The sequence below is a fragment of the Pelodiscus sinensis genome, chromosome 5, assembly GCF_049634645.1.
Source record: "Pelodiscus sinensis isolate JC-2024 chromosome 5, ASM4963464v1, whole genome shotgun sequence".
Classification (NCBI taxonomy): domain Eukaryota; kingdom Metazoa; phylum Chordata; order Testudines; family Trionychidae; genus Pelodiscus; species Pelodiscus sinensis.
The window spans coordinates 26453366-26480814 of record NC_134715.1 but is presented as its reverse complement, the minus strand read 5'-3'; the positions used below and the strand labels follow the sequence as shown (position 1 = coordinate 26480814).

The following is a 27449-nucleotide window of genomic DNA, read 5'->3' as shown; positions in this document are numbered from 1 at the left end:
GCTTCAGAGAAGATTTTCCTGACTGGCCCTGACTGGCCCCACAGCTTCAAGAATTGCTCTTTAGCAATTCACTTGACTCCAATTTCTCCCTATGCCCTTAACGTGATGCAGATTGTGTCTAAATAGCACCTTATTGACCCTTACCATATTGCTTCTAGACTAGCAATTTATGACCTCAGCAGACCCATTACTTTGTATTTGCAATCCATGACACCAGATGCCTCCATATTTATCCTCATTATTCCTTACAGGAACGCAGAGATTTGAGCCTCGCAGTGCATGGCCACAGTGGCTTCAGATTCCCCATATCCTCCAGTCATACAATACATGGCCTTACATGAACCCACATCATTAAAACTGGGTTAAATTTTCTCCTCTGTGCATCCAACTGCAGTCTAGTCATCCCTGAGTGATACCCCCCCCCATTTCATGTCCTCATTTGAACCCATTAGCTTGATATGCCCCATCACTGACCCCGAGTGCCGCCTATTCTATCCTCATTTAACCTTACAGAAACCCAGAGATTTCAGTTTTACTCTTCATGACCCCGTGTAACCCCAGTGGCCTCAGATGCCCTCTCATTGACCTCGCTGAAGCTCTAATTGCCTGCAAATTACTTCGCATTGACCCCGGATGACCCCCATATCCTCCAGTTATACAATACATGGCCTTACACGACCCCACATCATTCAAAATGGGCTAAATTTGCTCCTCTGTGCGACTCACTGGAGCCTGGCTTTCCCTGATTGACCCCTGCATGACCCCAATCTTCCACTCCATGACCTCGTTTGACCCCATTAACTTGATATGCCCCATCACTGACCTCTCTGTGACCCCGAGTGCCTCCTACTCTATCCTCATTTAATCTTACAGGAACCCAGAGATTTCAACTTTACTCTGCATGACCCTGTGTAACCCCAGTGGCCTCAGATGAGCGCTCTGAAGGTCTAATTGCCTGCAAATTATTTCGCATTGACCCGGGGTGACCCCATATCCTCCAGTTACACAATATGTGGCCTTACACGACCCCACATCATTCAAAATGGGCAAAGTTTTCTCCTCTGTGCAACTAACTGCAGCCTGGTTTTCCCTGATTGACCCCTGCATGACCCCAGTCTTCCACTCCATGACCTCGTTTGACCCCATTAACTTGATATGCCCCATCACTGACCTCTCTGTGACCCCAAATGCCTCCTAATCTATCCTCATTTAACCTTACAGGAACCCAGAGATTTCAGCTTTACGCTGCATGACCCCGTGTAACCCCAGTGGCCTCAGATGCCCTCTCACTGACCTCGCTGAAGCTCTAATTGCCTGCAAATTACTTCACATTGACCCCGGGTGACCCCATATCCTCCAGTTACACAATACGTGGCCTTACACGACCCCCACATCATTCAAAATGGGCAAAATTTTCTCCTCTGTGCAACTAACTGCAGCCTGGTTTTCCCTGATTGACCCCCTGCATGACCCCAGTCTTCCACTCCATGACTTCGTTTGACCCCATTAACTTGATATGCTTCAGCACTGACCTCTCTGTGACCCCGAGTACCTCCTAATCTATCCTCATTTAACTTTATAGAATCCCAGAGATTGTAGCTTTACTCTGCATGACCCCACGTAACCCCAGTGGCCTTAAATGCCCTTCCATTGACCTCTCTGAAGCTCTAATTGCCTGCAAATTACTTCGCATTGACCCCGGGTGACCCCATAGCCTCCAGTTATACAATACATGGCCTTACACGACCCCACCTCATTCAAAATGGGCTAAATTTTCTACTTTGGGCAACTAACTGCAGCCTAGTTTTCCCTGATTGACCCCTGCATGACTCCAGGCTTCCATTTCATGACCTCGTTTGACCCCATTATCTTGATATGCTTCATCACTGACCTCTCTGTGACCCCGAGTGCCTCCTAATCTATCCTCATTTAACCTTACAGGAACCCAGAGATTTCAGGTTTACTCTTCATGACCCCGTGTGACCCCCAGGGGCTTCAGATGGCCTGGTATTTACATCTCTGTAACTCGGATTGCCTCCAGATTTCTCCTCATTAGCCCCCGTGTGACCCAGTTTCTCCCTTGTCTACAATTCACAGCCTTACATGACCACACAGCATTCAAATGGGCTTAATTGTCTTCTCTGTGTCTGTATCTGCAGCCCAGTTTTTTCTGATTGACTCCAGTGTTCTATTTCATGTCCTCGTTTGACGCCCATGAACTTGATATGCTTCATCACTGACCTCTCTGTGACCCCGAGTGCCTCCTTAACTATCCTCATTTAACCTTACAGGAACCCAGAGATTTCTGCATGACCTATGTGACCCCCCTTCCCATCTCCAGTGTGTTTGAATTTTCTCTCAGTGTGCGCTCTGTAACCCTAATTTCCTCCACATTTATCCTGTGCCTCTGCCTATACCCATTATCTCCAATTTTATTATTCTTGGCCTATGTGTCCCTGAATCCTTCATAATCAGTTTATTTGACTCTTTTAGAACTCTGTTTGCCCCACTATTTTCCCTGATTGACTCCACGCCTTGGTGCATTCCTCCTCAAGACCTCCGTTGGTACTATCATCTTAATATGACCTCTCCGAGACTGAGATTGCATACAAATGTAAACCTTATAGAACCTCTCAAACTTAAGCGTTGTTGTCTTTGAATCCAGGTGACCTAATGGTGTGCTGTGATGTGGAAAGCCAAGCATTTCTTGCTTCCTAGCTCTAGACTTAGAAGTATAGGGTAGGCCCACTGCTTAGTGAGGAGGGAGAAGCAGTAACAGGAAACTTGGAAATGGCGGAGATGCTCAATGACTTCTTTGTTTCGGTCTTCACCGAGAAGTCTGGAGGTGTGCCTAACGTAGTGAATACAAGCAGAGAGAGGGTAGGTTTAGAAGATAGGATTCACAAAGAACAAATTAAAAGTCACTTAGGAAAGTTAGATGTCAGCAAGTCACCAGGTCCTGATGAAATGCATCCCAGGATACTCAAGGAGCTGATAGAGGAGGTATCTGAGCCTTTAGCTATGATCTTTGAAAAATCATGGCAGACAGGGGAGATTCCAGAAGACTGGAAAAGGGCAAATATTGTGCCCATCTATAAAAAGGGGAATAAGAACAACCCAGGAAACTACAGACCGGTCAGTTTAACGTCTGTCCCAGGGAAGATAATGGAGCAGGTAATTAAGGAAATCCTATGCAAACACTTGGAAGGTAATAAAGTGATAGGGAATAGCCAGCATGGGTTTGTGAAGAACAAGTCATGCCAAACTAATCTGATAGCTTTCTTTGATAAGATAACGAGCCTTGTGGATAAGGGAGAAGCGGTGGATGTCATATACCTAGACTTTAGTAAGGCATTTGATACGGTCTCGCATGATATTCTTATTGATAAACTAGGCAAATATAACTTAGATAGGGCCACGATAAGGTGGGTGCATAATTGGCTGGATAACCGTAGTCAGAGAGTTGTTGTTAACGGTTCTAAATCCTGCTGGAAAGGGATAACAAGTGGAGTTCCGCAAGGGTCTGTTTTGGGACCCGTACTGTTCAATATCTTCATCAATGATGTAGATATTGGGATAGAGAGTACGCTTATTAAGTTTGCGGATGATACCAAACTGGGTGGGGTTGCGACTTCTTTGGAGGATAGGGACATAATTCAAAATGACCTTAGCAAGTTAGAGAAATGGTCAGAGGTAAACAGGATGAGGTTTAATAAAGAGAAATGCAAAGTGCTCCACTTAGGAAGGAACAATCAGTTCCATACATACAAGATGGGAAGCGACTGTCTAGGAAGGAGCATGGCGGAAAGGGATCTAGGGGTCATAGTGGACCACAAGTTGAATATGAGTCAACAGTGTGATGCTGTTGCCAAAAAAGCAAATATGATTCTAGGTTGTATCAACAGTTGTGTTGTAAGCAAAACTCGTGAAGTCATTCTGCCGCTCTACTCTGCACTAGTTAGGCCTCAGCTGGAGTACTGTGTCCAGTTCTGGGCGCCACATTTCAAGAAAGATGTGGAGAAATTGGAAAGGGTACAGAGAAGAGCGACAAGAATGATTAAAGGTCTAGAGAACATGACCTATGAAGCCAGGCTTCATGAACTGGGCTTGTTTAGTTTGGAAAAAAGAAGATTAAGGGGGGACATGATAGCGGTTTTCAAATATCTAAAAGGGTGTCACAAGGAGGAAGGAGAAAATTTGTTCCTCTTGGTTTCTGAGGACAGGACAAGGAGTAATGGGCTTAAAGTGCAGCAAGGGAGGTTTAGATTGGACATTAGGAAAAAATTCCTAACTGTCAGGGTGGTCAAATATTGGAATAAATTGCCAAGGGAGGTGGTGGAATCTCCCTCTCTGGAGATATTTAAGAACAGGTTAGATAGACATCTGTCAGGGATGGTGTAGGTGGAGCTTGGTCCTGCCTTGAGGGCGGGGGGCTGGACTCGATGACCTCTTGAGGTCCCTTCCAGTCCTATTATTCTATGATTCTATGATTCTATATCTTTGTCACTGGCACGAGACATGTTAGCTGATGGGAGGGAACTAGGTCAAACTGTAGAGTGGACTCTTGCCAGGTCCATGTGAGACAGCCAGCCATCCTCCTTTCCTCTTTTTGGCCTCTCTGCTCTGTGCTGAGAGGCAAAAGAGAAAAAGTCTTTCTCCTAAAGACTTTGCCATTCATGGGGCTCAGAGCCACAACCAGTAATAATAGCACCGCACAATAACCAACTCATAAGAACACCTCCCAAAGCCCCTGAAGAAAGGAGTAATAGGCCACCTCATGGCTCTCACAGTTTCTTGTGTGACATAGGAGGGTCAGGGACAGATGGGAGCATGCTAAACAGTACAGTGTTTGCTTAGCATGCTCATAGAATAGGATTAGGGCATATGTGGTGATCTGGCTAGGGTATGCTAACTGTGAAGAGATGCTGAGGTAAAATGGATCATCTGAAATATTTAGAACTTTATAAGGGGAAACCCCAAAATAATACCAGGTACAGAAATAATATAGAACATTACCAAACATTTACAAATTATACTAATAAATTCTAGGTTACCAGCTCCTTAATCTTTTGAGCCTGTACACTCTGTGCAGTTTGCACCAAATGCTTTGTTGTGAATAAGAATTAAAAAGTTTCCTTAATAAGGTACAGTGTCACTTAGAAGAATCAAATTGGCTACTCCTTGGCTGTCAGAGCAGCACCATGTCTCTTGCTATCCCATTCTTTGCTTGTTTTGGCTTGAAGAGTTCCTTAGATTTGAGATTCCTGTAGCTGCATCTCTTTTCATTGAGTTTATCCACAAGCAGAGTTTCTTCTTTTAGTAGGGCCTCACTTGTCCTTTGAACTGCATTTCCAGCAATAGGTATTCAAACAGCTCTGTTCATGTACTTCAGGTCCTCTGTGGGTGGGCGGGCTTCTCACCATTTTCAGGATATATTTTCATCTCACAGCTTTTTGATCAATTCCTTTTCCCACTAACTATATTTCCTCCCAAGTTCTCCTCCAGCCTTCATACTCACTCTCTGTCTTGCTCTGGTAAGATTGTAGATTTTATTTCCCTTTCTCTTTCTTCTCTAATTGTGCCTGGCCACATACCAACAGTGACTGAATGCATCCCCATATTCATACTCCACAATCTTTGTACCAAATATACCTTGTGAGGTAGCATTTGAAAATGAATGACTCCTCAGTCAACAGTACCCTTCTGTGAAATGTCTATACAAATTGCACATCACAAAATATGAACAGAAGCTGAAATTATGACTACAATGTGTTCACCAGACAAGTTGGAAGAGGGTGTATGGTAAACCTGTTCCTTAAAGACAAGAAGGGATTAGTTGATGCCTCTAGGTAGGTATGATCAAAGTTGATGGGCAATCAAGTGGCCGTTCTTTGGCAGCAAAGAGAGTGAGGAACAGATTGATCTGTGTTTTAGCACACAGCCACATAGAACTTCTGTCACAAGTAGACTCCGTTATCTCTATTCTCATAGCAGGAAGGAACTGATCTAGGTGTATCCCCCACCCTGAAAGTGCATTTCAAAGGGCGACAACTATAAAAGTGACGGACAAAAACACCCCCAGTTTTCTCTCCTTATTCATCTCTTTCCTCAAAGAAAATAAAAGAACCAGGCTACGGCCCGCAGGGGAGATTTAGACCTGATCTTGCTCAGCAATGTTAGTGGGAAACTCCAGTAGCAATCTCACCATGATCTAAGTCTTGTTTGTTTGTTAAGTTTAGGAAGCATTTTATCTTTATTTTTCTTGTAACCAGCCCTGATTTCAATGCCTTACACTTGTATTCTTGCAAAATAACTGTCTTGTTTTATTCTTTCATGAAACTAATCGGCTGTGTCTACATTGGCTTTCAAGTAGGAATAAGGGATCTTCCAGAAAAGGGCTTATTTTCCGCAAGATCCCGTCTAGACTGGCGCTTTTCTCCGGCAAAACCCTGAGCTGGAAAAAAACGGCAGCCATGTTCATGCAAATGCCGTGGGGGATATTTAAATCCCCCGCAGCATTTGCAATTCCAACTGGTCTCATTAGCATCCCTTTTCCGGAAAGGGGTGCCAATGTAGACACAGCCATCCAGTGCTGTGAACAGTGTAGGTAATTCCATTTAAGGGTTCAGACTGCTGTATATTGATCCCCTTAGAGGAACAATGGACCTAATATAGCTAGACCACCCAGGAAAAGGCTGGACAGTGCACAACACACACTGTTAGGGGGGAATCCAGGAATGGGAGTACATTAAGGTCATCCTTGCAAGTAGTAACCAAGGCTGCTAAAACCCAATGTATGGTTGGTGTTTGATGACAGGTTGCAGCGGTCAGTCTCTGGACCAGGATTGTGGCTGTGCACAGACACTCAAGCTACGATAATACTGCAGTTTTTTTGCGAAAGAACAGCTATTCTTGCGTATAAACTTGCTGGGTGTCTACACTGCACGCGCATTGTTGCACAAGTAAATTTACAGTAAAGCATCAGAAAAGAGGGATTCTTCTGGAAGAGTTATGCCTCTCCCCACGAGGAATAAATCCTCTTGTGCAAGAGCTCTTCCACAAGAAGGCAGTGTAGACAGGCGCAAGAAACCCCTATGGCTAAAATGGCCATCAGAGCTTTCTTGAGCAAGAGAGCATCCACACTGCCGTGGACACTCTTGCGCAAATGCACATGGCAGTGTGGATGCGCTCTTGTGGAAGAGTTTTTGCACAAGAACTCTTCCGCAAAACAGTTCTTGTGCAAGAAGCTGCCAGTGTAGACGTAGCCTCAAGGTATGGCCCAAGTGCTGTTGGGAGCCCAGATTGGGAATTACAGAAGCAAAGCAGTGAGAGGCACTCCAGTTTGCAGGGAAGGTGGTGACATAGCACCTCCTTCACTGGTCTGAATTGCATCCTACAATGTCAGGTCCCCCACCAGGGCACTCTGCTCTTATTTCTATAGTGTAGGCTGGTTTTACTGTGTCCCATTGATTCACCTCATTTCACCATATTTCTGAGATGTGTACTATATCAATATCCTTATTGAATGCCAGGCACTCTAGTTCACCTTAGTATTTTCACTTCTAGCATTAGTCTAGAACTACCTATACATTTTATCAATATTCAGTTGCTTGCCTTTCATGTGCCATATTTAATTAAGACTCTTCTGCTTGATGCTTCCTGACCAGCTCCTACCTGTAGTTTACCAACAATTTCAAAATAGAGGCTTTTCCTTCCCCAAAAGGTCCCCCAGTTCCTAATAAAGCTAAAACTGTCCTCCCTAGAACCCCATCTCATCCATGCATTGAGACCCTGCAGTATTGTGTGTCTTTCCAGCCCTGTGCATGGAATTAGAAGCATGTCAGAGAAGCTGTCACAGTGGGCTTGGACTTTGCTCTCTTACTTAAGCAGCCTACATTTGGTCTCCAGGACCTCTTTGCTACCTTTCCCTATTGCATTGGTTCCTTCATGTACCATGACCACCAGGTCGGCACATACATCTATCTCATGAGGTCTGTAACCTTTGCACCCAGCAATTTATTATGTGGTTCTCCCCCTCATCACACATGTGACTCTCTGTGTTTCTGAATAATCAAATATTCCACCACTGTTACTTGGCCCTTTCTAGTCACCCTGAACTTGTAACTTTCCTGGGCTGCTCACAAGCCTCTTTTCTAGGCTTCAGCAAAGCTAGTCACCACAGCTTTATTTTGCATACACAAAAGGGACAGAGAATCCTTCTGTGCAATCTCATCACTTCCCACCCCCATTAAAAGGGATACTGAAGATTTGTGCGGTGAGAGAGGTGGGAGAAGTCTAGCTACAAGGCCTCATTAGGATCTATGCAGGAGAGATAAAATAGTATAATGGGTGACTTTCTTTGCTTTAATGCTTTGTTTCATACTTAGTGTTTTTTAAATGTATTTTTAAGGGGATTTGTTGCAAAATACTTAGTCCTGCCATAAGTGCAGGGGACCAGACAATCTCTTGTGGTCTCTTCCATGCCTATGATTTATGAAAAATTGATTTGTCAAACAGTTTTAAAAATGTAAATGATTGTTATCAAATTAATGAGTCTCCTCCCATTATAAATTGTATGTAGGTCGCAGTTAAAAATAAGTGATTGACTCATAAATACTATTTTAATAGCCCAGTCAGTGACATAGCTGCCATCATTCTGTGAATTCGATCTTAAAAAAAGGGGAGAAAAACCTTTCCTGTAAATTTATATGGCTGCAGCAAGAGTTGCTCCTGCTCATTATTTGATGACTAATTTTTTAGGGAAAAATATTCCTCAGGTGTAGTGAGCTGGTGAGAAGTGAATGCCAATGCTAGGAGGAACCAGCTGGGCTGCACGGTTTCCTTTAGCTCTCACTAGAGGCGTTTGTTACTTGAAAAAGGAGAGTTGTTCTATGCTGCACATTTTGGGGCTCTGTAACTGTCATTGCAGCAGTGCCTCATCTAGGCTCCTAGAAGACCCAATGTCGGGAAGGGTTTTACAGCTGCTGTTTAGTGTTTTACAAAGGGTACCATAAAACAAACATGTCTTGATGTTGCTTTAAAGTCACCATTGCACAGGGCTGTGGATCTGGAACTTGCTCACACCATAGCACTTTGCCACCGTGTGTGTGCGTAAATTACACCTACATCATTGATGGAAAAGCCACAAGGCAACCCCAGTGCCACTGCCAATAGCTACAGTGGCATCATGTGAAACCTTTAGGATTACTTCCAGAGGAGACAAATGGCCTCTGCCCACTTATCGAGCAGTGAAAATTGTCATTTCTGCTTACCAGTTTTCCTATGGAAAATAATAGCTTGTGGTTATTGTGGGCAGATGTGACAGGACAGTCAATGCCACGCCAGCTGAGAAGAAATCACTTGCAGTTACAAACACAGTAGTACCAGAAAATGCTCTTAAAAGCAACTTGTATTTCATTTCATTTCACAATCCTTCTATTTCTTCTAAGTATTATCTTGTTATTAGTATATGCCAGCTGGCTTTCAGCTGGCTTCCTGTAGGAAAGAATATACATATTGGTCTCTGTGCCCATTCACTTTTTGGTTTCTCTACTGAACCTGCCCGCATGAGTGCCCATTCTGATGGTAACCATGTATGAGCATCTGTCCATGATGGCCTTCATGTATACCCTCATCTTATTTTACAGCTGCCGCATAGTAGCAAGTTTTGTTCTCTGCCAACCTGCAGGGGATTCAAACCCAAGAACTGATAGAGACCAGAGACTCCATATCGCATTTAAGTTACTAGTTATCTCATTTAACGTCCATCTCAAATAATAATATTTGGAATCCAGTTCCTCTGTAGATAAAAAAATAGTTCTCCACAAACATTCTGTAAGGAAACGGTCAGATATGGTAAATGTTTTGTTAAAGTTATAGTTCTTCAGATATACTGAAAAAGATTCATTTTGTTCAGATTCGAGCATACCTTTGGGCACACAAAAGTTTGAATAATTTTTTGGCTGAGAAATCATTTGTCTTTTTGGTCAGGTTTCAGGAAAATCTGCAATACTTTACAGTTCCAGCAGGGGTCAATATGTTTTCATCATTACAAGCCAAAAGCGCAGTGAGAAAGCAGCAAAAAGTGTTGATCCTAATTGGAGCAGACACAAGGATCTTCTATAATCCTCTGACATCCTTTTCAAATAATAATTCTTAGGTGGGTGGTGGGCTGGTGGCTGCAATGCCAGTGCAGACTTCTCTACAATGAAGCCTAACCATTGTCAATTATTTTTGATGTATGCTAGCTTAACGGAAGGATCCTTCTTACAGGTTTTTCTAACCCACAGAAGGGCACTCCTCCTAATTATTGAGCCACAATATAAGTATTCTGTACTCACTGTGTCTAACAAAACACTCTTCCTTCATATATTTATACAAGTGGATAGATAAACAGCTGAGATACATGCTGATATAACAACACATCAAATTGTATTGTTCCAAGTGGTTCTTTTTTTAAAAGAATATGTCAATGCCAGCATTTTCTATACAAATGACTGAATGCAATAAGTAAATCAGGTATCGCTTTACATCTAGCTCTATGGCACCTAAAGAGTTAATAATTAAGTTAAAAGTTTTTTTTATTGGCATACTGGCTAGCTTGGCTGTTATTTATACAAACAATGCCAATGTTTGCGCACATTAAAAAGAGTATGGCAGCTTCCCGAGACAGATTCCAACCCCCGTGATAAAACCCAGCCCTCTAGGCTGAGAGGAAAAATCTGAGCCTCGCTACGTATATTTGCTGATTTTTTTGCTTGCACAAAGCCAAGCCCTGGTGGGGTACAGACATCTTTTCCCCATTCATTCAGGAAATAAAAGTAACAGACGTTTTCAGCAATCCAATTCTAGGAAGCTGGTGTGGGTTTTTAAATAGAATCCAACCCAAGTGAGTCACATTGAGGGATATTTAACAGCTTGTGTGCTGCTGAACATAACATACCTTGTATATGGAGCAGCAAAACAGAGTGGGTGCTGCCCCATTTATACAGTCCTGGTGAAAGGTAGATTCATAGGCTTTTAAGGATATTTCAGGACCAAGTAGTTTTTTCAAAAGCAGCTAAGCACTCCGTTGAAATCAGTAGTAAAGAAATATGTGAGTACTTTTGAAAAATCTTCAGAAGTCCTTTCCCGGGTTTCATAAGGGGGCCTGGGTATCCACTTGTATTTGGATTCACTGCACAGGATTCTACAAGTTTTAGGGCTATTTGTATGATCAGAGTGCCAGGAATCTGCTGGTCAGAGCTCCAGCACATCCAGCAGGCTAACAATACAGTGGTCTTAAAGAGACATTTTATTATATATCTCCCTCAATGTTTTATAGTCTAACTAAAAGCCAATACAACAGTCACTTCTTGCGTTGCTCTCTGAAGGTGAAATGGTGCTGTTGAGACATGTCATGTCGGGGCTTGAAAGGAGCACTGAAAGCAGACATGATGCTTCCTTGAATTCTCCAAGTACACTACTACAGCCCTTTAAGATGCATAACCTACTTTCCCCATGGCACGGGTAGCTGCTTTGTTGGCTGGTGTACATGCACATGAGGTATATGGTATTGTACCATGGCTCTGCCTTACTTCCTGCCTCTTCCCATTCTTCCCCTTTGTGTTGCTCCCTGCACCCCAGAAAAGACTATTCTTCTGGGCCTCTATATGGGATATAAAAAGTAGGGAGCAGGGAAAGACTTTCCCTCTCCTTTCGCCATCTCATTGGATTTTCGTTAGGGAAAGGGCAGATTGTAGCCCCTAAGAAAGCTGCTATTCTCCAGGGCTACGTCTAGACCGGCATGATTTTCCGGAAATGCTTTTAACGGAAAAGTTTTCCGTTAAAAGCATTTTCGGAAAAGAGCATCTAGATTGGCATGGACGCTTTTCCACAAAAGCACTTTTTGCGGAAAAGTGTCCGTGGCCAATCTAGACGTGCTTGTGCGCAAAAAAGCCCCGATCGCCATTTTTGCAATCGGGGCTTTTTTGCGCAAAACAAATCTCAGCAGTTTACACTAGCCCTTTTGTGCAAAAGTTTTGCGCAAAAGGGACTTTTGCCCCAACGGGAGCAGCATAGTATTTCTGAAAAAAGCACTGATTTCTTACAGTAGGAAGTCAGTGCTTTTGCGGAAATTCAAGCGGCCAATGTAGACAGCTGGCAAATTTTTCTGGAAAAGCGGCAGATTTTCCAGAAAAACTGGCCAGTCTAGACACAGCCTAAGGGTATGTCTACACAGCAAAGTTATTTTGAAATAACTTTCCTGGCATCTACACAGCCATTCCGTTATTTCAAAATTAATTCGAAATAGCGGAGGGCTTATTTCAAAATTGGTAAACCTCATTCCATGAGGAATAATGCCAATTTCGAATTGCTATTTCGAAATAAGCACTGTGTAGATGTTTATTTCGAAACAGGGGGCCTCCAGCTCTTCCCAGGGTGCCCTGCTGGCTGCCCTGGCCTCAAGGCAACTTCTGACCTGATGCCCTGCTGGAACTGGTTCCAACCAGCCTTAAATGTGATTCAACGTCCACTCAGTGTGGATGCGCTATTTCGAAATAGAGAAATGCTATTTTGGAATGCGTTGTGTATGTAGATGCGTTATTTCAAAATAAGCTATTTCGAATTAACTATTTCGAAATTAGATATTTCGAAATAACACTGTAGTGTAGACATAGCCTAAGAACTCCTGGGCTTTGTCTTACCACATTTCCTCTCCGATCTGAAACAGCAGGTACAGATGTCTGCCATTCAGAAGTTTCTAGCTGGCTGCTGTATTTTAACAGCCTTCCTGTGTTTGCATGACTTTTATCTCCATATAATACCTCTTCGGTTCTTTTCTGATGTCCCAGAATCACCTGCAATGCAAGGCAGAGTGTATATATTCATCTTCACAGTTATACTTGTCAATGCACATTCAGCATTCCCACCCCAAACAGTTTTATTTTCTCAATGTCTGTGTTTACTATGGGATTCACTTGCACACTCAGGCCCTGCATGTTTTAACACCTATTTAGCAAATCTCTTTGGAAATCCATCAGGTTTATCCTGTACCTTCTGGAGTTTTTCCAGTATCTTCCTTTTCACTCTGCAGCTGTTTGAAGTCCCAATTCTGCTTTGTCATAGTGTCTTCCAGCTGCTTTGTGATGGATGACAGTTGTCTCTTCACAACATCCCTCTTTAGCCGCTCCTTTTTCACAAATATATTCCAGACAATGTTGATAGCAAACTTTGAAAGAGCTTTCTTCCCGTTCTGCTTTCAGACCACTGCAGTTTGGAAAGGTGTAAGCAGTCTTCTAATCACGTAACTAACTTCAGCTTCCTCTGCATCAGCAGTGTCTTCCCTATAGCCACTGAGTGACCAATCTGGACTTATTGTACATTTGCTATGTCTATCTACCTTGTCCATAGTGTATGACTTTACCTTCACCTGACCTAGGATTGGATTCGTCCATCTGGCTTAGGCCATTGTGCAAGAAATTGTTTAATTTCCATATTTGATGCTCGTTTCCAGATGCTGGACATACTAGCTACGTCTATATTGGCAAGATTTTGCGCAAATACTCTTTTAACGCAAGAGTTTTTGCATTAGAGTATTTGAGTAAGAGAGCGTCTACACTGGCATGTGCCTTTGCGCAAAAGATGTGCTTTTGCGCAAGAGCATCTATGCCAGTGTAGATGCTCTCTTGTGCAAGAAAGCTCTGATGGCCATTTTAACCATAGGGCTTTATTGCGCAAGAAATGTATGTTGCCTGTCTACACTGGCCTCTTGCGCAAGAACAGTTGTGCAAGAGGGCTTATTCCTGAGCAGGAGCGTCAGAGTTCTTGCGCAAGAAGCCCTGATTTTATACAGTAGAATGTCAGTTTACTTGCGCAAGAAAACACGGCCAGTGTAGACAAGCAGCAAGTTTTTGCGCAAAAGCGGCCACTTTGGCACAAGATCGCGCCAGTGTAGACACAGCCACTGAGTATCATCTTGGGCATGACCCGCCCTTCTGTGAATGTTTTGTAACGTAATTTCACTTCCTGAGGCTTAGCCTGCAGAAAGAACACATAAGCATGTCTTAAGCACACAGTGGTTGGACATAGTTTTCCATAGTGACACAGAGCAGGTTAAAGGACTTGGGGGAAGGGGAGAGAGGCTGCTATAGCAGAGGAAACAGCAGCAATCCTGACTAATTAGGGGCAGCTGAGAAAGGATGGCTGCAAATCAATAAGGGCCAGGTGAAGCTGATTGGGGCTGCCCCGGGGCCTCTTTAAAAACCCTCCCTGAGGGAAAGAAAGAAAGAAAGGGAGTAGGAGTGTGGAGAGGAGGAAAACAACCCAGTGTTAAGGAGACTCAGCATGGAGGAGCAAGAGGAACCACCAGCCCTGCTAAAGGCTACAGGGGGAGGTGAGGAGTTGAGCAGAGGGTGTTGGAGGACTCCCTTACCCCCCCCTTTGGGGCAAGAAGAGGGCTTTCTGATCAGCTGTGATTGGCCCAGGGCTTCAGCCCAATACAACATCCTTTATGCTAAGGGCCAGGAAGGCCCAGGGACAAGAACTCTGCAGGTAAGGGCCCTGCTGCAGCCCTCAAAGTGTGGGACAGTGGACAGAAAAGTGGTCACGGTCTCAGGAGGGAGACTAACCCTGCCACAATAGTCAGAGGCTGTATCTGTGTTTCTTCCATAGCTCTAATCATCTGCCCAACCTAAACTCTGGTTCTCTAAGAATTGCTCTGCAAAAGATCGGTTGGATTAACCAGATGGCATAATTTTCCTCTTGCTTTTATGAGAGAAGTCAGTAGACTCACTTCTGAGTGCCAGCTGAAGGAATCTGGAGTAACAGTTGGTCAATGCTCACCTGGCCCTTGTCTGATTTCCCATACAACACTGCTTTCTTAAGAAAAGTGACCTGTTAGTGCTTTTAGAACTAGAGCTTCCCTCTCCGGCTGTGGTTCGGTTGGGCAGTGAATTACATCTCCTCATTCAAATAGTGCAAAAGGTGGCAGCTTCTGTTTTGGATGGCCAGTTCTGAGAGCAATCTGTAGACATCTGAATTTGCTTGCCTTTTCGGTCACTCCTGAGCACCATCCTGTCTTCATGGATATTAATTCACTGGCAGGTGGGAGGATGCAAGTCAGTCCATGCTGCTGATTCTTTTTGTTATTAACTCTTTTTCCCAACACAGCTAGTTCACCCAGGAAGGTTTTGAAGTGGATCAAGCTCTCTGCAAACTACCAGCTACAAGGCCAGTGCGCTAAAGGCAGCGATCTGTAGTCAACTGAAAACTATGACATCAATGCCTTGACTCCAAACTGCACTCTCCACTAACACTAAGACTCTGTCTATACTACAGGGTTTTTGTGCAAAAACCCATGGAGCGTCCACACTTCGAACATGTTTTTGCGCAAGAACATTTACAACAAAATGGCAGAGCAGAGGTATGTAGGGATACCTCTCTCTACGAGGAGTAACTCCTTTTTGCACAAGAATTCTTGAGCAAAAAGGTGTGTGTGGACCCGCAACAGGGGTTTCTTGCACAAAAAGAGCCTATCACAAAAAGCGCAGGTATTCTGATGGCCATTCTATGAATGGCCATCAGAACTTCCTTGTGCAAGAGTGCCCATGCAGTGTGGAAGCTCTCTTGCACAAAAGCACATCGCTTTTGTGATGTGCTTTTGAGGTGTGGACGTACTTTTGCACAAGAAGTTTTTGCAGAAGATTTCTTCCGCAAAAAGCTTCTTGCGCAAAAACCCTGCAATGTAGACAAAGACTGACTGAAGATTAGCACTAGTGGTCAGGCTCACTGAGTTGGGAGGAGGAGGCAAATAGAGCAATTTCCCAGAGGCCTGGGTGATTCAAGAAAGGCCCCCAGCCACCGACATTAGTGCAGTGGGACTAAGGTAGGCTTCCTGCCTGCTCTTGCTCTGTGTTGCTTCCCAGAAGTGGTCAGCACTGTCCCTGCAGCCCCTGAGGGTGTCTCTGCGTGCCACCCCACCCAGTGCTGTCTCTGTAGGACCCATTGGTCAGGAACCTGCAGCTGATGGGAACAGTGGGGGCAGTGCCTCTGGGCAGTGGCACAGACACCCCTGGCCTCCCCATCCTAGGAGCCACCACCAGAGGTAAGCACCATGACCCAACCCCCTACTTCAGCACAGAGCCAGCACCATCATAACTACCCTGCCCCAGCCTAAAGCCTACACCAAACTCCCTCCCATAGTCTGCATCCTGTTCCTCCCCATGCTACAACCCCATGCCCCAGCCCAGAGCCTGGGCCCCACCATCAACCTCCTTCCCAGAGCCTGCACCTCTCCCACACCTCAGCATTGCACCCTCTGCCCCCTTCCTGCCCACAAAAGCCCTGCTTTCACCTGGTGAAAGTGTGAGAGGATTGGGGAAAACTGAGTGACAGAGGGAGGGGGATGGAGTGAAGGGGGGGGGGCAAGATCTCAGGAAAGGGGTGTGGCCTCAGAAGGGGTGGGGCAAAGGTCTTTGAGTTTGTTGAATTAGACCATTGGCAATCCTCCCAGGCAGGCACATACAAGCCCTGGGTGTGACAAAAGGGCAAACCCAGCAGCACAGCTGGCAGCTCACTGGGCACCAATCAGTGCAGGCACAGCACTGCCCAAATGTCAGGTGTACCTCACCTGCACAGGCGTGGCTTGTACATGCATGGGGATTGTTCTGCCCCAGGGCCCAGAATTCCTGTCAGAGGACCTGTTACCAGCACCCTGATTTGTGAGGTTCTGCAACAAACGTCCCATGTGGTCCCCCTCAGTAGCTTCATGATCTGGTCAGGCTGTGAATTTTGGTGCCATTTATGTGTTGCGAGCAGCAAAGAAAGCACCACCTTTTTCACAGCTGCAAGGACCTAACTCTGGCTACAAGAGAGCAATTCCTGGATGAGGGAGTTGCTACCTCAGATTAAGCTTGGAGAAAAAACAAGATTATGGGAAGTGCTTTGATGAACTAGCTGGGACACTGCCTAACCCTTCAAAGGCTTCTGTGTCCTTCCCCCACCAATTGGTCCCTGGCAATCCTGCTACTTATGTAACATCAGCAGCGTAAACATTCTTCTTCCATTTCCAGCCTTCTAGAAACCTTTGTCCCTTCGCCCCAGGCCTACACATGTTACCTCCAGACTGAACTATTGTAACGCACTGCAGCAGAATATGGAAGCGAAGCTCAGGCTCCTTCCCACTAGGGCAGAACAGTTCTGTCTGCCTCCAAATGGGCCCAGCAGCCGTGAGCACATCACCCTCTCTGCCACCCTCCACACCTGCTCCACATCTGCTCTTATTCTAGATTGAGACCAAGTCAGGAAAGGTCAGGACCCTGTCTGACAGCATTGCTGTCTGTGACCAGTCAAAGCTACTGAATTCCCTTGCAAAGCTACTGAATTCCATTGAGCCAGATGATCTAGCCAGCTTCCTATCCACTTTATAATCTCCTCCTCCAAGACGTACTACTTAAACTTGCTGGCAAGAATACTGTGGGAGACCATATCAAAAGCATTGCTAATGTCAAGTTATATCTCAACCACTGCTTTCCCCAAATGCACAGTTATCTCATCGCAGAAGGAAATTACATTGGTCAGTCATGACTTTCCTGTTGTGATTCCTGATCACCTGCCTCTCTTCCAAGGGTTTCAAATTGGATTCTCTGAGGACCTGGCTCCATCATTTTTCTGGTGACTGAGGTAAGGCTGACTTGTCTGTAGTTCCCTGGATACTCCTTCTTCCTTTTTTAAAAGATGGGCATTGTTTGCTTTTCCCCCAATCATCTGGGACCACCCTGGATTGCTACAAGATTTCAGAGATAATGACCAATGGCTCCTCAATCACACCAGACAACTCCCTCCATGTTCTTGGATGCACTGCAGCTGGCTCCAGGGGCTTGTGCACATTCAGCTTTTCTAGGTAGTCTATAACCTGTTCTTTCACCACTGAGGGCTGCTCACCTCCTCCCTAGACTGGGCTGCCAAGTGCAGCTGTCTAAAAGCTGACACTGTCTGTGAAGACTGAGGGGGGCGGGAGTACATTGAGTACTTCACCTTTTTCCATTTTATCTGTCACTAGGTTGCATCTCCCATTCAGTAAGCTGCCCCAAATGTTCTTTTCTTCTTAATATACCTCTAGAAACCCTTTTTACCTTCCACCTCTCTTGTTAGCTGTGACCCCAATTGACTTTGGCCTTCCTGATTACACCCCTGCATGCTTGAGCCATATCCTCCTAGTCATGTTATAAGCTTCCATTTTGTATTTAAGCTCACCAAAGATTTCTCTGTTAAGCTAAGCTGGTTGCCTGCCAAATTTTCTATTCTCTCTGCACATTGGGCTGGTTTGGTTCCTGCAAACTCAATAAAGTTTCTTTAAAATACAGCCAGCTCTCCTGGACTCCACTCCTCTTCATATTAGTCTGCTTTTCTGAAGTCCAGGGCCCTTATTCTGCTGCTCTCCTTTCTTCCTTTTGTCAGGATCCTGAACTCAACCATCTCATGGCCACTGTTGCCCAGGTTGCCACCTACTTCTACTTCCTCCATATTTATGAGCAGGAAGTCAAGAGCATCATGGTACCTGGTTGATGTCCTGAACATTTCAAAAACTTCCTGGATTGTCGGTGCACTGCTGTCTTGCTTTCTCAGCAGATGTTGGTGTGAAGTTCCCCCAGAGAAGCAGGGCCTGTAATCTGGAAACTTCTGTTAGTTGTCTGAAGAAAGGCTCATCTACCTCATCCTACAGGTCTGATAGGCTGTGTCTAGACTGGCAAGTTTTTCCGCAAAATCATCTGCTTTTTGCGGAAAAACTTGCCAGCTGTCTACACTGGCCACTTGAATTTCCGCAAAAGCACTGACGATCTCATGTAAGATTGTCAGTGCTTTTGCGGAAATACTATGCTGCTCCCGTTCGGGCAAGTCTTTTTCCAAAAAACTTTTGCGCAAAAGGGCCAGTGCAAACAGCAGAGATTTGTTTTGCGCAAAAAAGCCCCGATCGCGAAAATGGCGATCGGGGCTTTTTTGTGGAAAAGCGGATCTAGATTGGCCACGGACACTTTTCTGCAAAAAGTGCTTTTGTGGAAAAGCATCCTGCCAATCTAGTTGCACTTTTCCGAAAATGCTTTTAACGGAAAAGTTTTCCGTTAAAAGCATTTCCGGAAAATCATGCCAGTGTAGACGTAGCCGTAGTGTATACCAGATGCTGATGCTCACCACAACATTACCCTTGTTGTTCTCTCCTCTAATCTTAACCCAAGGGTTCTTCACAGGCTTTTTCTCCAGTTTCACACTGGAGCTCTGAACATCATACTGCTCTCACATACAATACAATTCTCCACCCTTTCTCCCTCTCTTATCCTTCCTGAACAGTTTACACCCATTCAAAACAGTGTTCCAATCCTGTGAATTACCCCAAGTCCCTGTTGTTCAAATCACACCATAGTTTGACTTAACCAGGACTTCCAATTCTTCCTGATTTTCCTGCTTTCATTCACATGCAGTCTGAAACTCTCCTAACCGTGATTCTCTGGTCCAGCAACATCCATGGTCTGGCACAGATGTTGCAGGACCAGAGAATCCCAGTGGAGGGCTGGACCCCTGTGGGCTGGTAGGGTAATGGGCTGTCCTCAGCAAGTTCATAGTGGGGCTGCCCAGTCAATTTGGGAGACCCAGTATGTGGCTGCCTGGCAGAACTGGGAGTCCTGGTAGCTCAGTGGGCAGGTGCCCCAGCACTGCACATGTGGCTGCCCCGTGGCTCCCAGAGCCCCAGTACTGCACATGTGGCAGCCCAGTTGGTTCAGGAGCCCCAACACTGCACATGCAGCTGCCTGGGGTGTCTCGGAGCCAGGACAGCAATGGCTGCCCAACAGGGTTAGCAGGGCAGTAGGGCCAGCAGGAGGTGGGGAGCTGGCTGGAAGACCAGCAGCCAGGCCGGAGGGCCAGTAGCAGGAGTCCAAAAATGACCTCCCATAGTACAACAAACTCCCTCATCCAGGACTGGTTAGGTCCTGAGGGTGCTGGACCAGTGAGATCTAACCTGTACCAGCTCCTAAAATAAGCTGATTTTGCCCTATTATCTCAGTAGGGATTAGGTGGCACCTCCTCCATAGTTTTCCTGCTGGTATCCCACTTCCCCACTCACCTCAGCTCATAGGTCTCCATCGTCCAGCCAATCTAGTTCAAAGCCTTGCTCACTAGGGGTATGTCTACACTACAGGACAAGGTCAAATTAAGATATGCCATTTCAGTATGTTAATTGTGTAGCTAAAATCGAAGTACCTTAATTCGACTTTTGGTGCTGTCCACACTGCAGGAAATCGAAATGAGAATGCTCTCCCTTTGACTTCCCTTACTTCTCATGGAAGCAGGACTATTGCCATCAATCAGAGCGTCTCCTCAGTTCAAATTAGCGTGTCTTAACTAGACCCGCTAATTCGAACCCTGGAAGTTTGACAGAGGCACTTTCGATCGTTCCTTGTCCCGTAGTATAGACATACCCTGGGTTAGCAAGCCTGTGTATGAAGATGCTCTTCCCTCTCTTCATTAGGTGATCCCATCTCTTCTTAGCAATTCTTTTTCGTGGAACAGAATTCCATGGTCGAAGAACTCAAAACCATATCTCCAACACCAGCTGTGCAACCACGCATTTACCTCCAGAGTTCAATGGGATCTGGGCCTTTTCCTTCAATAGAGAGGATGGTTGAGAACATGACTTGTGCCTTAAAGTCTTTTATCATTCTTCTGAGAGCCACATAGTCTGCAATGACTTGCTGATGGTTATTCTTGGCTGTATCAGTGGGGCCCGTGTGGAGAAGTAGGAAGGGACAGTGGTCTGAGATCTTGATAGTCTTGGTAAACATTCTGTCACAACCTAAATTCTTGTTCCATGTAAGTGGCACTCTTCAAGTTTCTCCACCTGGAAAGCATATGGATGACTCTCTTCCCTTTAGGGGGAGTTGCCAACAGCCACCACCCATCTCCTTCTCTTGGGAGTGGTGATCGTGGAATCCCCATCCTTAGGACCATGCCTTCCAGTCAATGGGATCTCTTCTGATCCTTTCCCTCAAATGACACTTCCAAACCATTCTCCACCGTAGTATCTGTGCAGAGAGCCTGAACATGATTTCTTACTTCTCTCTGCATTAGGGATACATGGCTTCTCTTCCTTCTTCTTCTGGAGATCAGATGCTGCCAATTTTCTTCCCTATTCTACATTGCCCTTTCTGATTCTTCAGTATACTGTGTTTGCAGTAACAAATGCTGACTTCTATCCAGAAAATTGTCATTGACTCTGATACAATACAGGGTTGATACTTGGGTCTCTAATCCTTTAATTTCCTCCTCCAATATGGACACTGCTTGCACTTTGTACAGATGAAGTTGCTTCTATGCTTGGGGAGAGAGACAGACAAATTGATCACTATCAATATTGTCTTCCATCTAAGAGCCTCTTCAGATGTTGTATTTACTGCTCACAGAAGCCTGAAAGGCAAAAAGACTCTGTGGGAACTCCCCCGAGGCGAACTCCCTCTCTTCACAGCTCACTTGGTTTGCAATGGGATGTTTTTTATATAAAGCTGCTGGCTGGAAACAATTGCTCCAGCTGAAAGCTTTCCTTTCAATCAACCACTCAAGGCCCACCTGGAACAACAAAACATTCATAATTCACACTTTTCAAACAGTCCCTGCAACTGTCATATGATCCCAGTCAGACAGACACTCAGACATTCAACCCACCATCTTACAACACAACCTCCCATAATGTTGCACTCATCATAGCTCTTCTCGGATGGTTCCCAGGCAAAAGTCCTATGTTTGCTTCTCCTCTGTTCATAGCTCATTCAACTCACAACTTTCTACTGTTTACTTCTCCTGATCATACCTTGGTTTTCCATACACCGTTCTTTTTCTAAAGTCTAGGACAGGATTCCGCAAAGCAAAAGTAAGGGTTCCATGAGAATGTGGCACTCCCCTGCCTCCTCTCAAACTGACTGGTATTTTTTTCCCCTCGACAAAACCCCTAAGGGTTCTGTGGCCAAATAAAATTGGGAAACACTGGTCTAGACTCTTGGAAGTGAGATTTAATTAAATGCACAACTTTGCACCCCCCCCCAAAAAGGAACAAGACTCATGAAAGCTGCTTGATCAATAAAAATGATAACTTCAAACTTGCACCCACATATTTTGTACCACTTTGCACATGACAAGCAAGTTTTACTTGCACACAGATTTTTGCATCTACAAATATACATTCAGTTACCTGATTTGTCTATTCAAATGCTGATTGCCACACACTACTGTGAGTTTTGTACCTGTAAAATCTGCACGCACAAGTTTACAAGCCCCAGAAAGTCTCCACCAACATTGTCACAGTTGCTTAGCTCCTAACAATTATAGTCTAATTAGATTCAGCATTCAGAGCTGCCTCTAGCATTTGAAACAAAAGTAATTTGGTGCTAATAAATGTGATAGACAGTTCTAAAGATTGAAGTTCTCTGTTTATCCACAAATCATATACTGCATGGGAAATAGCAATGCAAGATTCCCCATAATGCCAACTCAGGGCTTGTCTTCACTTATCCCAAGATCAATGCACCAGAGATTGATCTCTCAAGGCTTGATTCGTTGAGTCTAGAAAGGATGCACTAAATCTACCACTGATGGTGCCCCTGTTGACCCCGGTACTCCACTGGCTCATGAGGAATAAGGGATGTCGACGGGAGAGCTTCTCCCACCAACCTTAGAAATTTGACCAAATTTGCCAGTCTCACATCTGGAGTTGCATATCTTAAGTCGACTTTCTCCTGTAGTATAGACCTGGCCTCACATATGGTTCAACCTTGCCTTGGAAGGAGCACCTCTTAAATTGAGCACATAAATCATTTTACATGGGTCTGAGACTACCAAGAAATGTACTAACTCCTGCCAATAATTATGAATTTTTGCAGTAATATGGACCCTTTTCCAATAGGAAAAACAAAAAAGCCTTTCTGCATGACCACCACCAGACTGCCCTCAGCTGACGACAACTTATAGTAAATACTGACCTGTTCTATTGGAATCCCAGAACAGGCAGTGAAGAGCCCTACAGCCCATTTACCAGTTGAATCATTCAGTCTATTGCACTCTAGACACTGGACTGAGATTACCAAGTCATTTAATAAAAGACCCCACATGTACAATTCTCTCTAGCAACTGCATGAAGAATCTAAAGGCACTTGATTTTGGGGAAAAAAACATTTTTAAAAATTTCAGCAAAATAAAACTCTCCCTCTTGACAAATGAGACTTTGAAGTATCACAGAGCTATTTAGGGGACAGGTTTCCCTCCTTATTTGCCTGACACACAGGAGTCCTTCAGTTCCAGAGGTAGGAATCGTATCTAACCTCAAGAGCACATCCAAAAATAAATTGAGTGAGACGGGGGGCTAGACTTGACTTCACTTTCCATTGCCCGTCAAGCTACTCCTCCAACACTGGGACAGCCCACTGTGTGTGGGTGGAGACTCAGGCTTCTCCCGCCCCCCCACGCTGGGTCACCAGCAAAGCTGGGCCACTTCTAGAGTAGCATTGTTCAGAGAACCCTAGTGGGGCATCCTCAGGATATGGGAGGACTTTCAGTCTCTCCCTTGGCCCCTGTAGGGGACTTGTCTTTGCCACAGGCTTTTCAGCATCCCTATCCTCTTTCAGGTTCTGAGAGGGCTTGGAAGTGAGGTTTATAACCCCCTCTACTATAAGGGTGTTCAGTAATGGAGCCTAGGCCTTCCACTCCATCAGGCTCCAACCCAGGGCCCTATGAAGGCAACAAAGCAAAGCACCCTAAAATGCCTCTAAGCTGCCTCCCAGGATGGCCAGGTGTCTGAGTTTTTACTAGAATACCTAGTCAATAAAGGATCCTGGCAGCTTTAATCAGTGCAACTGACCAAACCATTAAAAGTTCAGTTGGCCACAGAGGCTGACTCAGTGTGACTCCTGGAAGCAGCTGGCATATCCCTCTGGCTCCTAGGCACAGGGGCCGACAGAGGGGGCTCTGTGGGCTGACCTTGACCACAGCACAGACTGCAACCTAAGCATCAGCTCTGCAGCTCCCATTGGCCAGGTGCTGCGGTCAATAGGAGCTATGGGTGATGCCTACAGACAGAGGTGGTGTGCAGAATGCTCTGGTCGCCCATGCCAGCCACTTCTGGAGCCACCTGAGGTAAATGCAGCACAGAGCCTGTACTCCAAATTTCTCCTGCCTTAACATGAAGCCCCCTCCATATGCTAACTCCCTTCCAGCGCTCACCACCCTTCACCTCCTTCTGCACTCCAAACTCTGCTCCCTGCTGCGAGCCTCCTCCTGCATGCCAAACCCTTCATTGCCAGTCCCTCCTCAGAACTCTCTGGAGCCCTCTCCTCACCCTCCCAACCCTCTCTCCCAGTCCAGAGCCCTCTCATTTTTGGGCCCACCCTGAAACCTGCACCTCCAACCCAACTCACTCGAACTTCTCAGCTATACCCCCCAGCCCAGTGCTTGTACCCCCAACTAGACACTTTTCTTCCTCTCCCCAACCCATAGCCCCAATTTGGTGAAAATGAATGGCTGAATAAGGATGAGACAGAGCAAGCAATGAACGAAGGGAGAATAAGGTAAGAGGTGAGCCTCAGAAACAGAAAAGGGCTATAGGAAAGGGGCATGGTGACAGCATGGCAAGGACATTCAACATCTCTAAGGGCATTTCCTACCATTCACTTACCTCTTCAGTCTCAAAGTCCAATGTCAGAGCACAAAATAATATTAAAAAAAAAAAGGTGTGTGTGGGGCGGGGAGGAGTAACAACTTTTTGCCTGGCTAGGCTCAGCTTGTAAGCCCTTTGTCATACCGGGGGCTTCTATGGTTGCCTCATTCAGACATCTCAGCCTAGACCAATTCTTCTCCCCTGTCTGCCCCCATCTGAGGGGTTTGTCACCCCATCACACAGCTGGATAAGATACACAGAGGAATAACATGGGTTTGATTGGGAGGGGGAGAATGGTGAATTCACTCAGTAGTTCTCCCTTTGAGGTTGAGAGAGACTCATCTGCTGTTATGACTGGTAACCACAAGCTATGCCAGTGTTGGATATTTTTCTTTCTTTTTCTCTTGTGTGTCTGATTTTTCCCACATTGTAAAATGTTAGAAGTCCAAGATCGCATTGAGAAGTGGGGTTGGTATTTTCAAATGCACCCAAATCACTTAGAAACAGCCATTTGGCTTTCAATGAGACTTGTAAATTGCTGAGGCAGTTTTGAAAATAATTTTCTTGGTCTTTGTTTCTTGTACCAGATATGGAGGCACTGATAGCAGGTGTGCTGGGCTTCTGGCCTGGCTTCTCTGGGTTGGAATTCAATGGCCATGTCACAGAGTAATGCACTTGTCCCTCACACGGGGGCCCTGTCAAGCCCCTGGGCCTCCTGGAACCACAACCCTGCGTCTCCTGTAACACAGATATGGTTATAGGCCAAAGCCCTTCTCCCACAGGTGGTGTGGCCCACCATCCAGAATCTATGGTAAACGCCCCGCTCACCAGAGCAGTGCGGCCTACTGGCCAGAGTCTCTGGGAAATGCATCTGGCCCCTGGCTTGAGAATTGGAGAGGTGGTAGGGGGACCCAGGCCTTCCCTACTCCACCTGGTCCCAGCCCAGGGGACCACCTTGGGTTACTTCCTACCAGTCTCTGCTGTCTTCCTTTCAGAGCCTTCCTCCATATCCTCTGCTGTGGCATCAGGATCTTGCTGGCTGATCTCCGGGGTCAGTCCCTCTGAGGGTTTTCTTGCAGGAGCTAGAGCAGCTCCTCCTTCCTCTTCTGCAGCCAGCCCAGACTGAGCCTCTCTTGAGGTTTTTATACCTGGGCTGCAGTCTGAGCATGTCCGGCAGAGCTGTGGGGGCAGAGCTTCTTCAGGCAGGTGCGCCTGGTCAAGGCCAGCTTTCCCAGTGCGGGCTGGCACACCCTGTCACAAGCAGCGATCAATATCAAGACGATCACCTTTCACGTTTTTACCTGAGCCCTCAAAAATCACCGTCCTCTCTGTTCTGGCTAAATATGGAACACCCATAGCATGACAGATTCACTGACAACTTTGCTCAAACATTTTTTTTCTCTTATCCTTCTAATGTCCAGTTTGCTGCTTGACTACAACTTTCCTCTTACGAGTTGGAAGAGGAAGGAGGAGCCTGAGGAAAAAAGCACTAGATTTAGATTCAGGAACACAGGGGTTCACTTTCTATCTCTAGGACAAACTTCTTGCATGACCTTGCTTCCACAATTCCTCATCTGTAAAACGGGGGAATAAAATTTCTTTTCTCTTCCCTTATCCAGTTTATTCTGTGAAGAATGTCCACCCTCTGAGAACAGCTGTATGCACAGTGTCTAGCAAAGTGGGCTCTTGATCTCAGCTGTGGCCTCTGGGCCACAAATACAAATTATCTGTATAAATAATAATACAGATGGCAGCATTTCAATGGCTTAGCAGGTATTAAGGGTTGCTAACTCTCCAGGATTGTCCTGGAGTCTCCAGGAATTAAAGATTAATTTTTAATTTAAAAATTATGTCATTTGATAAAGTCTCCAGGAATTCATCCAAAGTCAGCAGCCCTAGTGGGCATACAAAGCACTGTGGGATGAAAGGTGTTATATAAATAGCAAGTATGCTTGTGTCTAATGCATTTACATAATCTTAAATTCCTTGCCTGGCATTTCACTTTGCAGCTTACAACACAGCAGAACTTTCTGGAACAATCAGTGCATCTAAACGGTGCTGTGCCTTTTGCTTTTCAAATATTTTATTACGGGAATGAAAACAAAACATGCTCTACACAAAGCAGGCCTTCCTGCTATTTTTAGAATGAGTTATCCTAGACTCCATGTTCATATTTCACAGACCTGTGTGCAATTAATGATGTGTGTCCTTCCTTCTTCTGCTAATTGATGCACAATCTTTTGGGAGGCGCATGTCATTATCTAATGTAATCATGCAAAAAATGGGAAAAGAAAAATATTTTTTTTAAAACCTTTGTGTCATATCTCAGTTGAAGAGGAATTTTCCCGCTCCTCCATTAAGCTTACAATGTTCAGGACGCAAGGGCAGCCTGTGAGCCTAGGCAGACTCAGCGGTCGCCTAGGGCACCGCCGGCCCGGGGTGCCTGATGATGTCACAGAGCACCTGGGCGCCCAATGATTATGTCTCAGCCATTGGCAGCCGTGCAGGTGGGGACACCGATTGCGCCTTCTGCCTGGGGCACCAACTGCCACAGCTAGCCTTGGGCCGCTCCTGTCAGGACGTTATACGGTCCCCAGGATCCCCACTCTTTGAATATTGTTAACCTTTAGTTCTCTAATGCCTCTAGCCCTCCTTTACTCATAATCACTGCTTAATACATTTCAGAGAGGTAGCCGTGTTAGTCTGTTTCAGCAAAAACAAGAAGGACATCCTGAACTAAGGTCTAAATAAACACATAGGCTACGTCTACACTGGC

The 27449-nt window shown here is 45.4% G+C and overlaps 1 long non-coding RNA gene across 1 annotated transcript; it reads right to left on the bottom strand.

Annotated features, from left to right (window-relative positions):
• Positions 1-12691: 12691 nt before the first annotated feature.
• LOC142829400 (uncharacterized) lies at positions 12692-27043 on the bottom strand. Its single transcript, XR_012903794.1, has 3 exons — positions 26857-27043; positions 25645-26147; positions 12692-12839 (listed from the first exon to the last, which is right to left on the bottom strand). It is a non-coding gene; the product is annotated as an uncharacterized LOC142829400 (long non-coding RNA).
• Positions 27044-27449: the final 406 nt, after the last annotated feature.